Raw genomic sequence first — 23820 nt, 5'->3', positions numbered from 1 at the left:
GATGCAATTTCAGTGTTTCATCGTCAATAAGAAGGTCAGAGGGATATAGTGAACCTGAAGTGAAGTATCGGATTCTATAACTAGTGTCACAGGAATGGTTCAAAACATAGTCAGTAAGAAGATCACTTTTCTTGTACTTAAGTCGGCATTGTGCCTTTTGTTTTAATCCGATGCAATTTCTGTGTTTCATCGTCAATAAGAAGGTCGGAGGGATACGGTAAACCTGAAGTGAAGCATCGGAATCTATAACTAGTGTCATAGCATTGTTCAAAACATAGATAGTAAGAAGAGTCAGTTTTCTTGTACTTAAGAAAGCATTGTGCCTTTTGTATTTAATTCCGATTCAATTTCTGTGTTTCATCGTCAATAAGAAGGTCGGAGGGATACAGTAAACCTACAGTGAGGCATCGGAATCTATAACTAGTGTCACAGGTATGCTTCAAAACATAGACAGTAAGAAGATCAGTTTTCTTGTACTTAAGTCGGCGTTATGCCTTTTGTATTTAATTCCGATGCAATTTCAGTGTTTCATCGTCAATAAGAAGGTCAGAGGGATGTAGTGAACCCGAAGTGAAGCATCGGATTCTATAAATAGTGTCACAGGAATGGTTCAAAACACAGACAGTAAGAAGATCAGTTTTCTTGTACTTAAGTCGGCATTGTGCCTTTTGTATTTAATTCCGATTAAATTTCTGTGTTTCATCGTCAATAAGAAGGTCAGAGGGATACAGTAAACCTGAAGTGAAGCATCGGAATCTATAACTAGTGTCACAGGAATGGTTCAAAACATAGACAGTAAGAAGAGTCAGTTTTCTTGTACTTAAGTCGGCATTGTGCCTTTTGTATTTATTTCCGATGCAATTTCAGTGTTTCATCGTCAATAAGAAGGTCAGAGGGATATAGTGAACCTGAAGTGAAGCATCGGTTTCTCTAACTAGTGTCACAGGAACGGTTCAAAACATAGACAGTAAGAAGGTCAGTTTTCTTGTACTTAAGTCGGCATTGTGCCTTTTGTATTTAATACGATGCAATTTCTGTGTTTCATCATCAATAAGAAGGTCGGAGGGATACGGTAAACCTGAAGTGAAGCATCGGAATCTATAACTAGTGTCACAGCATTGTTCAAAACATAGATTGTAAGAAGAGTCAGTTTTCTTGTACTTAAGTCGGCATTGTGCCTTTTGTATTTAATTCCGATTCAATTTCTGTGTTTCATCGTCAATAAGTAGGTCAGTGGGATACAGTAAACCTACAGTGAAGCATCGGAATCTATAACTAGTGTCACAGGTATGGTTCAAAGCATAGGCAGTAAGAAGAGTCAGTTTTCTTGTACTTAAGACTGCATTGTGCCTTTTGTATTTAATTCCGATCCAATTTCAGTGACTCATCGTCAATAAGAAGGTCAGAGGGATATAGTGAACCTGAAGTGAAGCATCGGATTCTATAACTAGTTTCACAGGAATGGTTCAAAACATAGACAGTAAGAAGATCAGTTTTCTTGTACTTAAGTCGGCATTGTGCCTTTTGTATTTAATTCCGATGCAATCTCAGTGTTTCATCGTCAATAAGAAGGTCAGAGGGATGTAGTGAACCTCAAGTGAAGCATCGGATTCTATAACTAGTGTCACAGGAATGGTTCAAAACACAGACAGTAAGAAGATCAGTTTTCTTGTACTTAAGTCGGCATTGTGCCTTTTGTATTTAATCCGATGCAATTTCTGTGTTTCATCGTCAATAAGAAGGTCAGAGGGATACAGTAACCCTGAAGTAAAGCATCGGAATCTATAACTAGTGTCACAGGAATGGTTCAAAACATAGACAGTATGAAGAGGCAGTTTTCTTGTACTTAAGTCGGCATTGTGGCTTTTGTATTTAATTCCGATGCAATTTCTGTGTTTCATCGTCAATAAGAGGGTCAGTGGGATACAGTAAACCTGAAGTGAAGCATCGGAATCTGTAACTAGTGTCACAGGAATGGTTCAAAACATAGACAGTATGAAGAGTCAGTTTACTTGTACTTAAGTCGGCATTGTGCTTTTTTGTATTTAATTCCGATGCAATTTCTGTGTTTCATCGTCAATAAGAAGGTCAGAGGGATACAGTAAACCTGAAGTGAAGCATCGGAATCTATAACTAGTGTCACAGGAATGGTTCAAATCATAGACAGTAAGAAGAGCCCGTTTTCTAGTACTTAAGTCGGCTTTGTGCCTTTTCTATTTAGTTCCGATGCAATTTCTGTGTTTCATCGTCAATAAGAAGGTCAGAGGGATACAATAAACCTGAAGTGAAGCATCGGAATCTATAACTAGTGTCACAGGAATGGTTCAAAGCATAGACAGTAAGAAGAGTTAGTTTTCTTGTACTTAAGTTGGCATTGTGCCTTTTGTATTTAATTCCGATGCAATTTCGGTGTTTCATCGTCAATAAGAAGGTCAGAGGGATATAGTGAACCTGAAGTGAAGCATCGGATTCTATATCTAGTGTCACAGGAATGGTTCAAAACATAGACAGTAAGAAGATCAGTTTTCTTGTACTTAAGACGGCATTGTGCCTTTTGTATTTAATCCGTTGCAATTTCTGTGTTTCATCGTCAATAAGAATGTCGGAGGGATACGGTAAACCTGAAGTGACGCATCGGAATCTATAACTAGTGTCACAGCATTGTTAAAAACATAGATAGTAAGAAGAGTCAGTTTTCTTGTACTTAAGTCGGCATTGTGCCTTTTGTATTTAATTCCGATTCAATTTCTGTGTTTCATCGTCAATAAGAAGGTCAGAGGGATACAGTAAACCTACAGTGGAGCATCGGAATCTATAACTAGTGTCACAGGTATGGTTCAAAACATAGACAGTAAGAAGAGTCAGTTTTGTTGTACTTATGTCGGCATTGTGCCTTTTGTATTTAATTCCGATGCAATTTCAGTGACTCATCGTCAATAAGAAGGTCAGAGGGATATAGTGAATCTGAAGTGAAGCATCGGATTCTATAACTAGTTTCACAGGAATGGTTCAAATCATAGACAGTAAGAAGATCAGTTTTCTTGTACTTAAGTCGGCATTGTGCCATTTGTATTTAATTCCGATGCAATTTCAGTGTTTCATCGTCAATAAGAAGGTCAGAGGGATGTAGTGAACCTGAAGTGAAGCATCGGATTCTATAACTAGTGTCACAGGAATGGTTCAAAACATAGACAGTAAGAAGATCAGTTTTCTTGTACGTAAGTCGGCATTGTGCCTTTTCTATTTAATTTCGATGTAGTTTCTGTGTTTCATCGTCAATACGAAGGTCAGAGGTATACAGTAAACATGAAGTGAAGCATCGGAATCTATAACTAGTGTCACAGGAATGGTTCAAAACATAGACAGTATGAGGAGTCAGTTTTCTTGTACTTAATTCGGCATTGTGCCTTTTGTATTTAATCCGTTGCCATTTCAGTGTTTCATCGTAAATAAGAAAGTCGGAGGGATACGGTAAACCTGAAGTGAAACATCGGAATCTATAACTAGTGTCACAGGAATTGTTCAAAACATAGACAGTAAGAAGATTCAGTTTTCTTGTACTTAAGTCGGCATTGTGCCTTTTGTATTTAATTCCGATGCAATTTCTGTGTTTCATCGTCAATAAGAAGGTCAGAGGGATACAGTAAACCCGCAGTGAAGAATCGGAATCTATAACTAGTGTCACTTGAATGGTTCAAAGCATAGATAGTAAGAAGTGTCAGTTTTCTTGTACTTAAGTCGGCATTGCACCTTTTGTATTTATTTCCGATGCAATTTCTGTGTTTCATCGTCAATAAGAAGGTCAGAGGTATACAGTAAACCTGAAATGAAGCATCGGAATCTATAACTAGTGTCACAGGAATGGTTCAAAACATAGACAGTAAGATGAGTCAGTTTTCTTGTACTTAAGTCGGCATTGTGCTTTTTTGTATTTAATTCCAATTCGATTTCTGTGTTTCATCGTCAATAAGAAGGTCAGAGGGATTCAGTAAAGCTGAAGTGAAGCATCGGAATCTATAACTATTGTCACAGGAATGGTTCAAAACATAGACAGTCAGAAGAGTCAGTTTTCTGGTACTTAAGTCGGCATTGTGCCTTTTGTATATAAATCCGATGCAATTTCTGTGTTTCATCGTCAATAAGTAGGTCAGAGGGATACAGTAAACCTGAAGTGAAGCATCGGAAACCATAACTAGTGTCACAGGAATGGTTCAAAACATAGACAGTAAGAAGATCAGTTTTCTTGTACTTAAGTCGGCATGGTGCCTTTTATATATAATTCCTATGTAATTTCTGTGTTTCATCGTCAATAAGAAGGTCAGAGGGATACAGTAAACCTGAAGTGAAGCATGGGATTCTATAACTAGTGTCACAGGAATGGTTCAAAACATAGACAGCATGAAGAGTCAGTTTTCTTGTACTTAAGAAGGCATTGTGCCTTTTGTATTTAATTCCGATGCAATTTCTGTGTTTCATCGTCAATAAGAAAGTCAGAGGCATACAGTAAACCTGAAGTGAAGCATCGGAATCTATAACTAGTGTCACAGCATTGTTCAAAACATAGACAGTAAGAAGAGTCAGTTTTCTTGTACTTAAGTCGGCATTGTGCCTTTTGTATTTAATTCCGATTCAATTTCTGTGTTTCATCGTCTATAAGAAGGTCAGAGGGATACAGTAAACCTGAAGTAAAGCATCGGAATCTATATCTAGTGTCACAGGAATGGTTCAAAACATAGACAGTATGAAGAGTCAGTTTTCTTGTACTTAAGTCGGCATTGTGGCTTTTGTATTTAATTCCGATGCAATTCCTGTGTTTCATTGTCAATAAGAAGGTCAGTGGGATACAGTAAACCTGAAGTGAAGCATCGGAATCTGTAACTAGTGTCACAGGAATGGTTCAAAACATAGACAGTATGAAGAGTCAGTTTTCTTGTACTTAAGTCGGCATTGTGCATTTTTGTATTTAATTCCGATGCAATTTCTGTGTTTCATCGTCAATAAGAAGGTCAAAGGGATACAGTAAACCTGAAGTGAAGCATCGGAATCAATAACTAGTGTCACAGGAATGGTTAAAAACATAGACAGTAAGAAGAGCCCGTTTTCTTGTACTTAAGTCGGCATTGTGCCTTTTCTATTTAGTTCCGATTCAATTTCTGTGTTTCATCATCAATAAGAAGGTCAGAGGGATACAATAAACTTGAAGTGAAGCATCGGAATCTATAACTAGTGTCACAGGAATGGTTCAAAACATAGACAGTAAGAGGAGTTAGTTTTCTTGTACTTAAGTTGGCATTTGCCTTTTGTATTTAATTCCGATGCAATTTTGGTGTTTCATCGTCAATAAGAAGGTTAGAGGGATATAGTGAACCTGAAGTGAAGCATCGGATTCTATAACTAGTGTCACAGGAATGGTTCAAAACATAGACAGTAAGAAGATCAGTTTTCTTGTACTTAAGACGGCATTGTGCCTTTTGTATTTAATCCGTTGCAATTTCTGTGTTTCATCGTCAATAAGAAGGTCGGAGGGATACGGTAATCCTGAAGTGACGCATCGGAATCTATAACTAGTGTCACAGCATTGTTCAAAACATAGATAGTAAGAAGAGTCAGTTTTCTTGTACTTAGGTCGGCATTGTGCCTTTTGTATTTAATTCCGATTCAATTTCTGTGTTTCATCGTCAATAAGAAGGTCAGAGGGATACAGTAAACCTGAAGTGAAGCATCGGAATCTGTAACTAGTGTCACAGGAATGGTACAAACCATAGACAGTATGAAGAGTCAGTTTTCTTGTACTTAAGTCGGCATTGTGCCTTTTGTATTTAATTCCGATGCAATTTCTGTGTTTCATCGTCAATAAGAAGGTCGGAGGGATACGGTAAACCTGAAGTGAAGCATCGGAATCTATAACTAGTGTCACAGGTATGGTCCAAAACATAGGCAATAAGTTGAGTCAGTTTTCTTGTACTTAAGTCGGCATTGTGCCTTTTGTATATAAATCCGATGCAATTTCTGTGTTTCATCGTCAATAAGTAGGTCAGAGGGATACAGTAAACCTGAAGTGAAGCATCGGAAACTATAACTAGTGTCACAGGAATGGTTCAAAACATAGACAGTAAGAAGATCAGTTTTCTTGTACTTAAGTCGGCATTGTGCCTTTTATATATAATTCCTAAGTAATTTCTGTGTTTCATCGTCAATAAGAAGGTCAGAGTGATACAGTAAACCTGAAGTGAAGCATCGGAATCTATAACTAGTGTCACAGGAATGGTTCAAAACATAGACAGCATGAAGAGTCAGTTTTCTTGTACTTAAGAAGGCATTGTGCCTTTTGTATTTAATTCCGATGCAATTTCTGTGTTTCATCGTCAATAAGAAAGTCAGAGGCATACAGTAAACCTGAAGTGAAGCATCGGAATCTATAACTAGTGTCACAGGAACGGTTCAAAACATAGACAGTAAGAAGAGTCAGTTTTCTTGTACTTAAGTCGGCATTGGGCCTTTTGTATTTAATTCCGATTCAATTTCTGTGTTTCATCGTCAATAAGAAGGTCAGAGGGATGCAGTAAACCTGAAGTGAAGCATCGGAATCTATAACTAGTGTCACAGGAATGGTTCAAAACATAGACACTAAGAAGAGTCTGTTTTCTTGTACTTAAGTCGGCATTGTGCCTTTTGTATTTAATTCCGATGCAATTTCAGTGTTTCATCGTCTATAAGAAGGTCAGAGGGATATAGTGAACCTGAAGTGAAGCATCGGATTCTATAACTAGTGCCACAGGAATGGTTCAAAACATAGACAGTAAGAAGAGTCACTTTTCTTGTACTTAAGTCGGCATTGTGCCTTTTGTATTTAATCCGATGCAATTTCTGTGTTTCATCGTCAATAAGAAGGTCGGAGGGATACGGTAAACCTGAAGTGAAGCATCGGAATCTATAACTAGTGTCACAGCATTGTTCAAAACGTAGATAGTAAGAAGAGTCAGTTTTCTTGTACTTAAGCCGCCATTGTGCCTTTTGTATTTAATTCCGATTCAATTTCTGTGTTTCATCGTCAATAAGAAGGTCAGAGGGATACAGTAAACCTACAGTGAAGCATCGGAATCTATAACTAGTGTCACAGGTATGGTTCAAAACATAGACAGTAAGAAGAGTCAGTTTTCTTGTACTTAAGTCGGCATTGTGCCTTTTGTATTTAATTCCGATGCAATTTCAGTGACTCATCGTCAATAAGAAGGTCAGCGGGATATAGTGAACCTGAAGTGAAGCATCGGATTCTATAACTAGTTTCACAGGAATGGTTCAAAACATAGACAGTAAGAAGATCAGTTTTCTTGTACTTATGTCGGCATTGTGCTTTTTGTATTTAATTCCGATGCAATTTCAGTGTTTCATCGTCAATAAGAAGGTCAGAGGGATGTAGTGAACCTGAAGTGAAGCATCGGATTCTATAACCAGTGTCACAGGAATGGTTCAAATCACAGACAGTAAGAAGATCAGTTTTCTTGTACTTAAGTCGTCATTGTGCCTTTTGTATTTAATCCGAAGCAATTTCTGTGTTTCATCGTCAATAACAAGGTCAGAGGGATACAGTAAACCTGAAGTAAAGCATCGGAATCAATAACTAGTGTCACAGGAATGGTTCAAAACATAGACAGTATGAAGAGTCAGTTTTCTTGTACTTAAGTCGGCATTGTGGCTTTTGTATTTAATTCCGATGCAATTTCTGTGTTTCATCGTCAATAAGAAGGTCAGTGGGATACAGTAAACCTGAAGTGAAGCATCGGAATCTGTAACTAGTGTCACAGGAATGGTTCAAAACATAGAGAGTATGAAGAGTCAGTTTTCTTGTACTTAATTCGGCATTGTGCCTTTTGTATTTAATTCCGATGCAATTTCTGTGTTTCATCGTCAATAAGAAGGTCAGAAGCATACAGTAAACCTGAAGTGAAGCATCGGAATCTATAACTAGTGTCACAGGTATGGTTCAAAACATAGACAGTAAGAAGAGTCAGTTTTCTTGTACTTAAGTCGGCATTGTGCTCTTTTGTATTTAATTCCGATGCAATTTCTGTGTTTCATCGTCAATAAGAAGGTCAGAGGGATACAGTAAACCTGAAGTGAAGCATCGGAATCTATAAATAGTGTCACAGGAATGGTTCAAACCATAGACAGTAAGAAGAGCCCGTTTTCTTGTACTTAAGTCGGCATTGTGCCTTTTCTATTTAGTTCCGATGCAATTTCTGTGTTTCATCGTCAATAAGAAGGTCAGAGGGATATAGTAAACCTGAAGTGAAGCATCGGAATCTATAACTAGTGTCACAGGAATGGTTCAAAGCAAAGACGGTAAGAAGAGTCAGTTTTCTTGTACTTAAGTCGGCATTGAGCCTTTTGTATATAATTCCGATGCAATTTCTGTGTTTCATCGTCAATAAGTAGGTCAGAGTGATACAGTAAAACTGAAGTGAAGCATCGGAAACAATAACTAGTGTCACAGGAATGGTTCAAAACATAGACAGTAAGAAGATCAGTTTTCTTGTACTTAAGTCGGCATTGTGCCTTTTATATATAATTCCCATGTAATTTCTGTGTTTCATCGTCAATATGACGGTCAGAGGGATACAGTAAACCTGAAGAGGAGCATCGGAATCGATAACTAGTGTCACAGGAATGTTTCAAATCATAGACAGCATGAAGAGTCAGTTTTCTTGTACTTAAGAAGGCATTGTGCCTTTTTTAATTAATTCCGACGCAATTTCTGTGTTTCATCGTTAATAAGAAAGTCAGAGCCATACAGAAAACCTCAAGTGAAGCATCGGAATCTATAACTAGTGTCACAGGAATGGTTCAAATCATAGACAGTAAGAAGAGTCAGTTTTCTTGTACTTAAGTCGGCATTGTGCCTTTTGTATTTAATTCCGATGCAATTTCAGTGTTTCATCGTCAATAAGATGGTCAGAGGGATATAGTGAACCTGAAGTGAAGCATCGGATTCTATAACTAGTGTCACAGGAATGGTTCAAAACATAGACAGTAAGAAGATCAGTTTTCTTGTACTTAAGTCGGCATTGTGCCTTTTGTAATTAATTCCGACGCAATTTCTGTGTTTCATCGTTAATAAGAAAGTCAGAGGCATACAGAAAACCTCAAGTGAAGCATCGGAATCTATAACTAGTGTCACAGGAATGGTTCAAAACATAGACAGTATGAAGAGTCTTATTGCTTGTACTTAAGTCGGCATTGTGCCTTTTGTATTTAATTCCGATGCGATTTCTGTGTTTCATCGTCAATAAGAAGGTAAGAAGCATACAGTAAACCTGGAGTGAAGCATCGGAACCTATAACTAGTGTCTCAGGCATTGTTCAAAACATAGATAGTAAGAAGAGTCAGTTTTCTTGTACCTAAGTCGGCATTGTGGCTTTTCTATTTAATTCCGATTCAATTTTTGTGTTTCATTGTCATTAAGAAGGTCAGAGGGATACAGTAAACCTGAAGTGAAGCATCGGAATCTATAACTAGTGTCACAGGAATGGTTCAAAACTTAGACAGTAAGAAGAGTCAGTTTTCTTGTACGTAAGTCGGCATTGTGCCTTTTGTATTTAATTCCGATGCAATATCTGTGTTTCATCGTCAATAAGAAGGTCAGAGGGATACAGTAAAGCTGAAGTGAAGAATCGGAATCTATAACTAGTGTCACAGGAATGGTTCAAAACATAGACAGTAAGAAGAGTCAGTTAACTTGTACTTAAGTCGGCATTGTGCCTTTGGTATTTTATTCCGATGCAATTTCTGTGATTCATCGTCAATAAGAAGGTCAGAGGGATACAGTAAACCTGAAATGAAGCATCGGAATCTATAACTAGTGTCACAGGAATGGTTCAAACATAGACAGTAAGAAGAGTCAGTTATCTTGTACTCAAGTCGGCATTTTGCCTTTTGTATTTAATTCCGACGCAATTTCTGTGTTTCATCCTCAATAAGAAGGTCAGAGGGATACAGTAAACCTGAAGTAAAGCATCGGAATCAATAACGAGTGTCACATGAATGGTTCAAGACATAGACAGTAAGAAGAGTCAGTTTCCTTGTACTTAAGTCGGCATTGTATCTTTTGTATTTAATTCCGATGCAATTTCTGTGTTTTATCGTCAATAAGAAGGTCAGAGGGATACAGTAAACCTGAAGTGAAGCATCGGATTCTATAACTAGTGTCACAGGAATGTTTCAAAATAAAGACAGTAAGAAGAGTCAGTTTTCTTGTACGTAAGTCGGCATTGTGCCTTTTCTATTTAATTTCGATGTAGTTTACGTGTTTCATCGTCAATACGAAGGTCAGAGGTATACAGTAAACATGAAGTGAAGCATCGGAATCTATAACTAGTGTCACAGGAATGGTTCAAAACATAGACAGTATGAGGAGTCAGTTTTCTTGTACTTAATTCGGCATTGTGCCTTTTGTATTTAATTCCGATGCAATTTCTGTGTTTCATCGTCAATAAGAAGGTCAGAGGGATACAGTAAACCTGCAGTGAAGAATCGGAATCTATAACTAGTGTCACTTGAATGGTTCAAAGCATAGATAGTAAGAAGTGTCAGTTTTCTTGTACTTAAGTCGGCATTGCACTTTTTGTATTTATTTCCGATGCAATTTCTGTGTTTCATCGTCAATAAGAAGGTCAGAGGTATACAGTAAATCTGAAGTGAAGCATCGGAATCTATAACTAGTGTCACAGGAATGGTTCAAAACATAGACAGTAAGATGAGTCAGTTTTCTTGTACTTAAGTCGGCATTGCGCATTTTTGTATTTAATTCCAATTCGATTTCTGTGCTTCATCGTCAATAAGAAGGTCAGAGGGATACAGTAAACCTGAAGTGAAGCATCGGAATCTATAACTAGTGTCACAGGAATGGTTCAAAACATAGACAGTAAGAAGAGCCCGTTTTCTTGTACTTAAGTCGGCATTGTGCCTTTTCTATTTAATTCCGATACAATTTCTGTGTTTCATCGTCAATTAGAAGTTCAAAGGGATACAGTAAACCTGAAGTGAAGCATCGGAATCTATAACTAGTGTCACAGGAATGGTTCAAACATAGACATTAAGAAGAGTCGGTTTTCTTGTACTTAAGTCGGCATTGTGCCTTTTGTATTTAATTCCGATGCAATTTCTGTGTTTCATCGTCAATAAGTAGGTCAGAGGGATACAGTAAACCAGAAGTGAAGCATCGGAAACTATAACTAGTGTCACAGGATTGGTTCAAAACATAGACAGCACGAAGAGTCAGTTTTCTTGTACTTAAGTCGGCATTGTGCCTTTTGTATTTAAGTCCGATGCAATTTCCGTGTTTCATCGTCAACAAGAAGGTCAGAGGGATATAGTGAACCTGAAGTGAAGCATCGGATTCTATAACTAGTGTCACAGGAATGGTTCAAAACATAGGCAGTAAGAAGATCAGTTTTCTTGTACTTAAGTCGGCATTGTGCCTTTTGAATTAAATCCGATGCAATTTCTGTGTTTCATCGTCAATAAGAAGGTTGGAGGGATACGGTAAACCTAAACTGAAGCATCGGAATCTATAACTAGTGTCACAGCATTGTTCAAAACATAGATAGTAAGAAGAGTCAGTTTTCTGGTACTTAAGTCGTCATTGTGCCTTTTGTATTTAATTCCGATGCAATTTCAGTGACTCATCGTCAATAAGAAGGTCAGAGGGATATAGTGAACTTGAAGTGAAGCATCGGATTCTATAACTAGTGTCACAGGAATGGTTCAAAACATAGACAGTAAGAAGATCAGTTTTCTTGTACTTAAGTCGGCATTGTGCCTTTTGTATTTAATTCCGATGCCATTTCAGTGTCTCATCGTCAATAAGAAGGTCAGAGGGATGTAGTGAACCTGAAGTGAAGCATCGGAATCAATAACTAGTGTCACAGGAATGGTTTAAAACATAGACAGTAAGAAGATCAGTTTTCTTGTACTTAAGTCGGCATTGTGCCTTTTATATATAATTCCCATGTAATTTCTGTGTTTCATCGTCAATATGAAGGTCAGAGGGATACAGTAAACCTGAAGAGGAGCATCGGAATCGATAACTAGTGTCACAGGAATGTTTCAAATCATAGACAGCATGAAGAGTCAGTTTTCTTGTACTTAAGAAGGCATTGTGCCTTTTTTAATTAATTCCGACGCAATTTCTGTGTTTCATCGTTAATAAGAAAGTCAGAGGCATACAGAAAACCACAAGTGAAGCATCGGAATCTATAACTAGTGTCACAGGAATGGTTCAAAACATAGACAGTAAGAAGAGTCAGTTTTCTTGTACTTAAGTCGGCATTGTGCCTTTTGTATTTAATTCCGATGCAATTTCAGTGTTTCATCGTCAATAAGATGGTCAGAGGGATATAGTGAACCTGAAGTGAAGCATCGGATTCTATAACTAGTGTCACAGGAATGGTTCAAAACATAGACTGTAAGAAGATCAGTTTTCTTGTACTTAAGTCGGCATTGTGCCTTTTGTAATTAATTCCGACGCAATTTCTGTGTTTCATCGTTAATAAGAAAGTCAGAGGCATACAGAAAACCTCAAGTGAAGCATCGGAATCTATAACTAGTGTCACAGGAATGGTTCAAAACATAGACAGTATGAAGAGTCTTATTGCTTGTACTTAAGTCGGCATTGTGCCTTTTGTATTTAATTCCGATGCGATTTCTGTGTTTCATCGTCAATAAGAAGGTAAGAAGCATACAGTAAACCTGGAGTGAAGCATCGGAACCTATAACTAGTGTCTCAGGCATTGTTCAAAACATAGATAGTAAGAAGAGTCAGTTTTCTTGTACCTAAGTCGGCATTGTGGCTTTTCTATTTAATTCCGATTCAATTTTTGTGTTTCATTGTCATTAAGAAGGTCAGAGGGATACAGTAAACCTGAAGTGAAGCATCGGAATCTATAACTAGTGTCACAGGAATGGTTCAAAACTTAGACAGTAAGAAGAGTCAGTTTTCTTGTACGTAAGTCGGCATTGTGCCTTTTGTATTTAATTCCGATGCAATATCTGTGTTTCATCGTCAATAAGAAGGTCAGAGGGATACAGTAAAGCTGAAGTGAAGAATCGGATTCTATAACTAGTGTCACAGGAATGGTTCAAAACATAGACAGTAAGAAGAGTCAGTTAACTTGTACTTAAGTCGGCATTGTGCCTTTGGTATTTTATTCCGATGCAATTTCTGTGATTCATCGTCAATAAGAAGGTCAGAGGGATACAGTAAACCTGAAATGAAGCATCGGAATCTATAACTAGTGTCACAGGAATGGTTCAAACATAGACAGTAAGAAGAGTCAGTTATCTTGTACTCAAGTCGGCATTTTGCCTTTTGTATTTAATTCCGACGCAATTTCTGTGTTTCATCCTCAATAAGAAGGTCAGAGGGATACAGTAAACCTGAAGTAAAGCATCGGAATCAATAACGAGTGTCACATGAATGGTTCAAGACATAGACAGTAAGAAGAGTCAGTTTCCTTGTACTTAAGTCGGCATTGTATCTTTTGTATTTAATTCCAATGCAATTTCTGTGTTTTATCGTCAATAAGAAGGTCAGAGGGATACAGTAAACCTGAAGTGAAGCATCGGATTCTATAACTAGTGTCACAGGAATGGTTCAAAATAAAGACAGTAAGAAGAGTCAGTTTTCTTGTACGTAAGTCGGCATTGTGCCTTTTCTATTTAATTTCGATGTAGTTTACGTGTTTCATCGTCAATACGAAGGTCAGAGGTATACAGTAAACATGAAGTGAAGCATCGGAATCTATAACTAGTGTCACAGGAATGGTTCAAAACATAGACAGTATGAGGAGTCAGTTTTCTTGTACTTAATTCGGCATTGTGCCTTTTGTATTTAATTCCGATGCAATTTCTGTGTTTCATCGTCAATAAGAAGGTCAGAGGGATACAGTAAACCTGCAGTGAAGAATCGGAATCTATAACTAGTGTCACTTGAATGGTTCAAAGCATAGATAGTAAGAAGTGTCAGTTTTCTTGTACTTAAGTCGGCATTGCACCTTTTGTATTTATTTCCGATGCAATTTCTGTGTTTCATCGTCAATAAGAAGGTCAGAGGTATACAGTAAACCTGAAGTGAAGCATCGGAATCTATAACTAGTGTCACAGGAATGGTTCAAAACATAGACAGTAAGATGAGTCAGTTTTCTTGTACTTAAGTCGGCATTGCGCTTTTTTGTATTTAATTCCAATTCGATTTCTGTGCTTCATCGTCAATAAGAAGGTCAGAGGGATACAGTAAACCTGAAGTGAAGCATCGGAATCTATAACTAGTGTCACAGGAATGGTTCAAAACATAGACAGTAAGAAGAGCCCGTTTTCTTGTACTTAAGTCGGCATTGTGCCTTTTCTATTTAATTCCGATACAATTTCTGTGTTTCATCGTCAATTAGAAGTTCAAAGGGATACAGTAAACCTGAAGTGAAGCATCGGAATCTATAACTAGTGTCACAGGAATGGTTCAAACATAGACATTAAGAAGAGTCGGTTTTCTTGTACTTAAGTCGGCATTGTGCCTTTTGTATTTAATTCCGATGCAATTTCTGTGTTTCATCGTCAATAAGTAGGTCAGAGGGATACAGTAAACCTGAAGTGAAGCATCGGAAACTATAACTAGTGTCACAGGATTGGTTCAAAACATAGACAGCACGAAGAGTCAGTTTTCTTGTACTTAAGTCGGCATTGTGCCTTTTGTATTTAAGTCCGATGCAATTTCCGTGTTTCATCGTCAACAAGAAGGTCAGAGGGATATAGTGAACCTGAAGTGAAGCATCGGATTCTATAACTAGTGTCACAGGAATGGTTCAAAACATAGGCAGTAAGAAGATCAGTTTTCTTGTACTTAAGTCGGCATTGTGCCTTTTGAATTAAATCCGATGCAATTTCTGTGTTTCATCGTCAATAAGAAGGTTGGAGGGATACGGTAAACCTAAACTGAAGCATCGGAATCTATAACTAGTGTCACAGCATTGTTCAAAACATAGATAGTAAGAAGAGTCAGTTTTCTGGTACTTAAGTCGTCATTGTGCCTTTTGTATTTAATTCCGATGCAATTTCAGTGACTCATCGTCAATAAGAAGGTCAGAGGGATATAGTGAACTTGAAGTGAAGCATCGGATTCTATAACTAGTGTCACAGGAATGGTTCAAAACATAGACAGTAAGAAGATCAGTTTTCTTGTACTTAAGTCGGCATTGTGCCTTTTGTATTTAATTCCGATGCCATTTCAGTGTCTCATCGTCAATAAGAAGGTCAGAGGGATGTAGTGAACCTGAAGTGAAGCATCGGAATCAATTACTAGTGTCACAGGAATGGTTTAAAACATAGACAGTAAGAAGATCCGTTTTCTTGTACTTAAGTCAGCATTGTGACTTTTGTATTTAATCCGATGCAATTTCTGTGTTTCATCGTCAATAAGAAGGTCAGAGGGATACAGTAAACCTGAAGTAAAGCATCGGAATCTACAACTAGTGTCACAGGAATGGTTCAAAACATAGACAGTATGAAGCGTCAATTTTCTTGTACTTAAGTCGGCATTGTGCCTTTTGTATTTAATTCCGATGCAATTTCTGTGTTTCGTCGTCAATAAGAAGGTCAGAAGCATACAGTAACCCTGAAGTGAAGCATCGGAATCTGTAACTAGTGTCACAGGAATGGTTCAAAACATAGACAGTATGAAGAGTCAGTTTTCTTGTACTTAAGTCGGCATTGTGCCTTTTGTATTTAATTCCGATGCAATTTCTGTGTTTCATCGTCAATAAGAAGGTCAGAAGCATACAGTAAACATGAAGTGAAGCATCGGAATCTATAACTAGTGTCACAGGTATGGTTCAAAACATAGACAGTAAGAAGAGTCAGCTTTCTTGTATTTAAGTCGGCATTGTGCCTTTTGTATATAATTCCGATGCAATTTCTGTGTTTCATCGTCAATAAGAAGGTCAGAGGGATACAGTAAACCTGAAGTGAACCATCGGAATCTATAACTAGTGTCACAGGAATGGTTAAAAGAAAAGACAACATGAAGAGTCAGCTTTCTTGTACTTAAGAAGGCATTGTGCCTTTTCTATTTAATTCCGATGCAATTTCAGTGTTTCATCGTCTATAAGAAGGTCAGAGGGATATAGTGAACCTGAAGTAAAGCATCGGATTCTATAACTAGTGTCACAGGAATGGTTCAAAACATAGACAGTAAGAAGATCAGTTTTCTTGTACTTAAGTCGGCATTGTGCCTTTGTATTTAATCCGATGCAAATTCTGTGTTTCATCGTCAATAAGAAGGTCGGAGGGATACGGTAAACCTGAAGTGAAGCATCGGAATCTATAACTAGTGTCACAGCATTGATCAAACCATAGATACTAAGAAGAGTCAGTTATCTTGTACTTAAGTCGGCATTGTGACTTTTGTATTTAATTCCGATTCAATTTCTGTGTTTCATCGTCAATAAGAAGGTGAGAGGGATACAGTAAACCTACAGTGAAGCATCGGTATCTATAACTAGTGTCACAGGCATGGTTCAAAACATGGACAGTAAGAAGAGTCAGTTTTCTTGTACTTAAGTAGGCATTGTGCCTTTTGTATTTAATTCCGATGCAATATCAGTGACTCATCGTCAATAAGAAGGTCAGAGGGATATAGTGAACCTGAGGTGAAGCATCAGATTCTATAACTAGTGTCACAAGAATGGTTCAAACATACACAGTAAGAAGATCAGTTTTCTTGTACTTAAGTCAGCATTGTGCGTTTTGTATTTAAGTCCGATGCAATTTCAGTGTTTCATCGTCTACAAGAAGGTCAGAGGGATATAGTGAACCTGAAGTGAAGCATCGGATTCTATAGCTAGTGTCACAGGAATGGTTCAAAACATAGACAGTAAGAGGGTCAGTTTTCTTGTACTTAAGTCGGCATTGTGCCTTTTGTATTTAATCAGATGCAATTTCTGTGTTTCATCGTCAATAAGAAGGCCGTTGGGATACGGTAAACCTGAAGTGAAGCATCGGAAGCTATAACTAGTGTCACAGGCATTGTTCAAAACATAGACAGTAAGGTGAGTCAGTTTTCTTGTACTTAAGTCGGCATTGTGCCTTTGGTATTTAATTCCGATTCAATTTCTGTGTTTCATCGTCAATAAGAAGGTCAGAGGGATACAGTAAACCTGAAGTGAAGCGTCGGAATCTATAACTAGTGTCACAGGAATGGATCAAAACATAGACAGTAAGAAGAGCCCGTTTTCTTGTACTTAAGTCGGCATTGTGCCTTTTCTATTTAATTCCGATACAATTTCTGTGTTTCATCGTCAATAAGAAGGTCAGAGGGATACAGTAAACCTGAAGTGAAGCCTCGGAATCTATAACTAGTGTCACAGGAATGGTTCAAAACATAGACATTAAGAAGAGTCAGTTTTCTTGTACTTAGGTCGGCATTGTGCCATTTGTATTTAATTCCGATACAATTTCTGTGTTTCATCGTCAATAAGTAGGTCAGAGGGATACAGTAAACCTGAAGTGAAGCATCGGAAACTATAACTAGTGTCACAGGATTGGTTCAACACATAGACAGCACGAAGAGTCAGTTTTCTTGTACTTAAGTCGGCATTGCACCTTTTGTATTTATTTCCGATGCAATTTCTGTGTTTCATCGTCAATAAGAAGGTCAGAGGTATACAGTAAACCTGAAGTGAAGCATCGGAATCTATAACTAGTGTCACAGGAATGGTTCAAAACATAGACAGTAAGATGAGTCAGTTTTCTTGTACTTAAGTCGGCATTGTGCTTTTTTGTATTTAATTCCGATGCAATTTCTGTGTTTCATCGTCAATAAGAAAGTCAGAGGCATACAGTAAACCTGAAGTGAAGCATCGGAATCTATAACTAGTGTCACTTGAATGGTTCAAAGCGTAGATAGTAAGAAGTGTCAGTTTTCTTGTACTTAAGTCAGCATTGCACCTTTTGTATTTATTTCCGATGCAATTTCTGTGTTTCATCGTCAATAAGAAGGTCAGAGGCATACAGTAAACCTGAAGTGAAGCATCGGAATCTATAACTAGTGTCACAGGAATGGTTCAAAACATAGACAGTAAGATGAGTCAGTTTTCTTGTACTTAAGTCGGCATTGTGCTTTTTTGTATTTAATTCCAATTCAATTTCTGTGTTTCATCGTCAATAAGAAGGTCAGAGGGATACAGTAAACCTGAAGTGAAGCATCGGAATCTATAAATAGTGTCACAGGAATGGTTCAAAACATAGACAGTAAGAAGAGCCCGTTTTCTTGTACTTAAGTCGGCATTGTGCCTTTTCTATTTAATTCCGATACAATTTCTGTGTTTCATCGTCAATAAGCAGGTCAGAGGGATACTGTAAACCTCAAGTGAAGCATCGGAATCTATAACTAGTGTCACAGGAATGGTTCAAAACATAGACATTAAGAAGAGTCAGTTTTCTTGTACTTAAGTCGGCATTGTGCCTTTTGTATTTAATTCCGATGCAATTTCTGTATTTCATCGTCAATAAGTAGGTCAGAGGGATACAGTAAACCTGAAGTGAAGCATCGGAAACTATAACTAGTGTCACAGGATTGGTTCAAAACATAGACACTCGAAGAGTCAGTTTTCTTGTACTTAAGTCGGCATTGTGCCTTTTGAATTAAATCCGATGCAATTTCTGTGTTTCATCGGCAATAAGAAGGTCGGAGGGATAAGGTAAACCTGAAGTGAAGCATCGGAATCTATAACTAGTGTCACATGAATGGTTCAAAACATAGATAGTAAGAAGAGTCAGTTCTCTTGTACTTAAGTCGTCATTGTGCCTTTTGTATTTAATTCCGATGCAATTTCAGTGTTTCATCGTCAATAAGAAGGTCAGAGGGATGTAGTGAACCTGAAGTGAAGCATCGGATTCAATAACTAGTGTCACAGGAATGGTTTAAAACATAGACAGTAAGAAGATCAGTTTTCTTGTACTTAAGTCCGCATTATACCTTTTGTATTTAATCCGATGCAAATTCTGTGTTTCATCGTCAATAAGAAGGTCAGAGGGATACAGTAAACCTGAAGTAAAGCATCGGAATCTACAACTAGTGTCACAGGAATGGTTCAAAACATTGACAGTATGAAGAGTCAGTTTTCTCGTACTTAAGTCCGCATTGTGCCTTTTGTATTTAATTCCGATGCAATTTCTGTGTTTCGTCGTCAATAAGAGGGTCAGAAGCATACAGTAACCCTGAAGTGAAGCATCGGAATCTGTAACTAGTGTCACAGGAATGTTTCAAAACATAGACAGTATGAAGAGTCAGTTTTCTTGTACTTAAGTCGGCATTGTGCCTTTTGTATTTAATTCCGATGCAATTTCTGTGTTTCATCGTCAATAAGAAGGTCAGAAGCATACAGTAAACCTGAAGTGAAGCATCGGAATCTATAACTAGTGTCACAGGTATGGTTCAAAACATAGACAGTAAGAAGAGTCAGCTTTCTTGTATTTAAGTCGGCATTGTGCCTTTTGTATATAATTCCGATGCAATTTCTGTGTTTCATCGTCAATAAGAAGGTCAGAGGGATACAGTAAACCTGAAGTGAACCATCGGAATCTATAACTAGTGTCACAGGAATGGTTAAAAAAAAAGACAGCATGAAGAGTCAGCTTTCTTGTACTTAAGAAGGCATTGTGCCTTTTGTATTTAATTCCGATTCAATTTCTGTGTTTCATCGTCAATAATAAGGTGAGAGGGATAAGGTAAACCTACAGTGAAGCATCGGTATCTATAACTAGTGTCACAGGTATGGTTCAAATCATGGACAGTAAGGAGAGTCAGTTTTCTTGTACTTAAGTCGGCATTGTGCCTTTTGTATTTAATCAGATGCAATTTCTGTGTTTCATCGTCAATAAGAAGGCCGGAGGGATACGGTAAACCTGAAGTGATGCATCGGAAGCTATAACTAGTGTCACAGGCATTGTTCAAATCATAGACAGTAAGGAGAGTCAGTTTTCTTGTACTTAAGTCGGCATTGTGCCTTTGGTATTTAATTCCGATTCAATTTCTGTGTTTCATCGTCAATAAGAAGGTCAGAGGGATACAGTAAACCTACAGTGAAGCATCGGAATCTGTAACTAGTGTCACAGGTATGGTTCAAAACATAGACAGTAAGAAGAGTCAGTTTTCTTGTACTTAAGTCGGCATTGTGCCATTTGTAATTAATTCCGATGCAATTTCTGTGTTTCATCGTCAATAAGAAGGTCAGAGGGATACAGTAATCCTGAAGTGAAGCATCGGAATCTATAACTAGTGTCACAGGAATGGTTCAAAACATAGACAGTAAGAAGAGTCAGTTATCTTGTACCTTAGTCGGCATTGTGCCTTTTGTATTTAATTCCGAAGCAATTTCTGTGATTCATCGTCAATAAGAAGGTCAAAGGGATACAGTAAACCTGAAGTAAAGCATCGGAATCTATAACGAGTGTCACATGAATGGTTCAAAACATAGACAGTAAGAAGAATCAGTTTTCTTGTACTTAAGGCGGCATTGTGCTTTTTCTATTTCATTCCGAAGCAATTTTTGTGTTTCATCGTCAATAAGATGTTCAGAGGGATACAGTAAACCTGAAGTGAAGCATCGGAAACTATAACTAGTGTCACAGGAATGGTTCAAAGCACAGACAGTAAGTAAAGTCAGTTATCTTGTAGTTAAGTCGGCATTGTGCCTTTTGTATTTAATTCCGAAACAATTTCTGAGTTTCATCGTCAAGAAGAGGGTCAGAGGGATACAGTAAACCTGAAGTAAAGCATCGTAATCTATATCTAGTGTCACAGGAATGGTTCAAAACATAGACAGTAAGAAGAGTCACATTTCTTGTACTTAAGTCGGCATTGTGCCTTTTGTATTTAATTCCGAAGCAATTTCTGTGTTTCATCGGCTATAAGATGGTCAGAGGGATACAGTAAACCTGAAGTGAAGCATCGGAATCTATAACTAGTGTCACAGGAATGGTTCAAAACATAGACAGTAAGAAGAATCAGTTTTTTGTTCTTAAGTCGGCATTGTGCCTTTCGTATTTAATTCCGATGCAATTTCAGTGTTTCATCGTCAATAAGAAGGTCAGAGGGATATAGTGAACCTGAAGTGAAGCATCGGATTCTATAACTAGTGTCACAGGAATGGTTCAAAACATAGACAGTAAGAAGATGAGTTTTCTTGTACTTAAGTCGGCATTGTGCCTTTGTATTTAATCCGATGCAATTTCTGTGCTTCATCGTCAATAAGAAGGTCGGAGGGATACGGTAAACCTGAAGTGAAGCATCGGAATCTATAACTAGTGTCACAGCATTGTTCAAATCATAGATAGTAAGAAGAGTCAGTTATCTTGTACTTAAGTCGGCATTGTGCCTTTTGTATTTAATTCCGATTCAATTTCTGTGTTTCATCGTCAATAAGAAGGTGAGAGGGATACAGTAAACCTACAATGAAGCATCGGAATCTATAACTAGTGTCACAGGTATGGTTCAAAACATGGACAGTAAGAAGAGTCAGTTTTCTTGTACTTAAGTCGGCATTGTGCTTTTTTGTATTTAATTCCGATGCAATATCAGTGACTCATCGTCAATAAGAAGGTCAGAGGGATATAGTGAACCTGAGGTGAAGCATCGGATTCTATAACTAGTGTCACAAGAATGGTTCAAACATAGACAGTAAGAAGATCAGTTTTCTTGTACTTAAGTCAGCATTGTGCCTTTTGTATTTAATTCCGATGCAATTTCAGTGTTTCATCGTCTATAAGAAGGTCAGAGGGATATAGTGAACCTGAAGTGAAGCATCGTATTCTATAACTAGTGTCACAGGAATGGTTCAAAATATAGACAGTAAGAAGATCAGTTTTCTTGTACTTAAGTCGGCATTGTGCCTTTTGTATTTAATCCGATGCAATTTCTGTGTTTCATCGTCAATAAGAAGGCCGGAGGGATACGGTAAACCTGAAGTGAAGCATCGGAAGCTATAACTAGTGTCACAGGCATTGTTCAAAACATAGACAGTAAGGAGAGTCAGTTTTCTTGTACTTAAGTCGGCATTGTGCCTTTGGTATTTAATTCCGATTCAATTTCTGTGTTTCATCGTCAATAAGAAGGTCAGAGGGATACAGTAAACCTACAGTGAAGCATCGGAATCTGTAACTAGTGTCACAGGTATGGTTCAAACATAGACAGCAAGAAGGGTCAGTTTTCTTGTACTTAAGTCGGCATTGTGCCATTTGTAATTAATTCCGATGCAATTTCTGTGTTTCATCGTCAATAAGAAGGTCAGAGGGATACAGTAAACCTGAAGTGAAGCATCGGAATCTATAACTAGTGTCACAGGAATGGTTCAAAACATAGACAGTAAGAAGAGTCACTTTTCTTGTACATAAGTCAGCATTGTGCCTTTTGTATTTAATTCCGAAGCAATTTCTGTGTTTCATCGGCTATAAGATGGTCAGAGGGATACAGTAAACCTGAAGTGAAGCATCGGAATCTATAACTAGTGTCACAGGAATGGTTCAAAACATAGACAGTATGAAGAGTCAGTTTTCTTGTACTTAAGTCGGCATTGTGCCTTTTCTATTTTACTCCGATGCAATTTCTGTGTTTCATCGTCAATAATAAGGTCAGAGGCATACAGTAAACCTGATGTGAAGCATCAAAATCTATAACTAGTGTCACAGGAATGGTTCAAAACATAGACAGTAAAAAGAATCAGTTTTCTTGTACTTAAGTCGACATTGTGCCTTTTGTATTTAATTCCGATTCAATTTCAGTGATTAAACGTCAATAAGAAGGTCAAAGGGATATAGTGAACCTGAAGTGAAGCATCGGATTCTATAACTAGTGTCACAGGAATGGTTCTAAACATAGACAGTAAGAAGATCAGTTTTCTTGAACTTAAGTCGGCATTGTGCCTTTTGTATTTAATCCGATGCAATTTCTGTGTTTCATCGTCAATAAGAAGGTCGGAGGGATACGGTTAACCTGAATTGAAGCATTGGAATCTATAACTAGTGTCACAGGAATTGTTCAAAACATAGACAGTAAGAAGAGTCAGTTTTCTTGTACTTAAGTCGGCATTGTGCCTTTTGTATTTTACTCCGATGCAATTTCTGTGTTTCACCGTCAATAAGAAGGTCAGACGGATACAGTAAACCTGAAGTGAAGCTTCGGAATCTATAACTAGTGTCACAGGAATTGTTCAAAACATAGACAGTAAGAAGAGTCAGTTTTCTTGTACTTAAGTCGGCATTGTGCCTTTTGTATTTTACTCCGATGCAATTTCTGTGTTTCATCGTCAAAAAGAAGGTCAGAGGGATACAGTAAACCTGAAGTGAAGCATCAGAATCTATAACTAGTGTCACAGGAATGGTTCAAAACATAGACAGTAAGAAGAGTCAGTTTTCTTGTACTTCAATCGGCATTGTGCCTTTTGTATTTAATTCCGATTCAATTTCTGTGTTTCATCGTCAATAAGAAGGTTAGAGGGATACAGTAAACCTACAGTGAAGCATCGGAATCTATAACTAGTGTCACAGGTATGGTTCAAAACATGGACAGTAAGAAGAGTCAGTTTTCTTGTACTTAAGTCGGCATTGTGCCTTTTGTATTTAATTCCGCTGCAATTTCAGTGACTCATCGTCAATAAGAAGGTCAGAGGGATATAGTGAACCTGAGGTGAAGCATCGGATTCTATAACTAGTGTCACAAGAATGGTTCAAACATAGACAGTAAGAAGATCAGTTTTCTTGTACTTAAGTCAGCAT

Source organism: Schistocerca serialis, chromosome 12 (genome assembly GCF_023864345.2).
Source record: "Schistocerca serialis cubense isolate TAMUIC-IGC-003099 chromosome 12, iqSchSeri2.2, whole genome shotgun sequence".
Lineage (NCBI taxonomy): Eukaryota > Metazoa > Arthropoda > Insecta > Orthoptera > Acrididae > Schistocerca > Schistocerca serialis.
The sequence above is the reverse complement of the archived record's forward strand: the minus strand, read 5'-3'. Positions refer to the sequence as shown.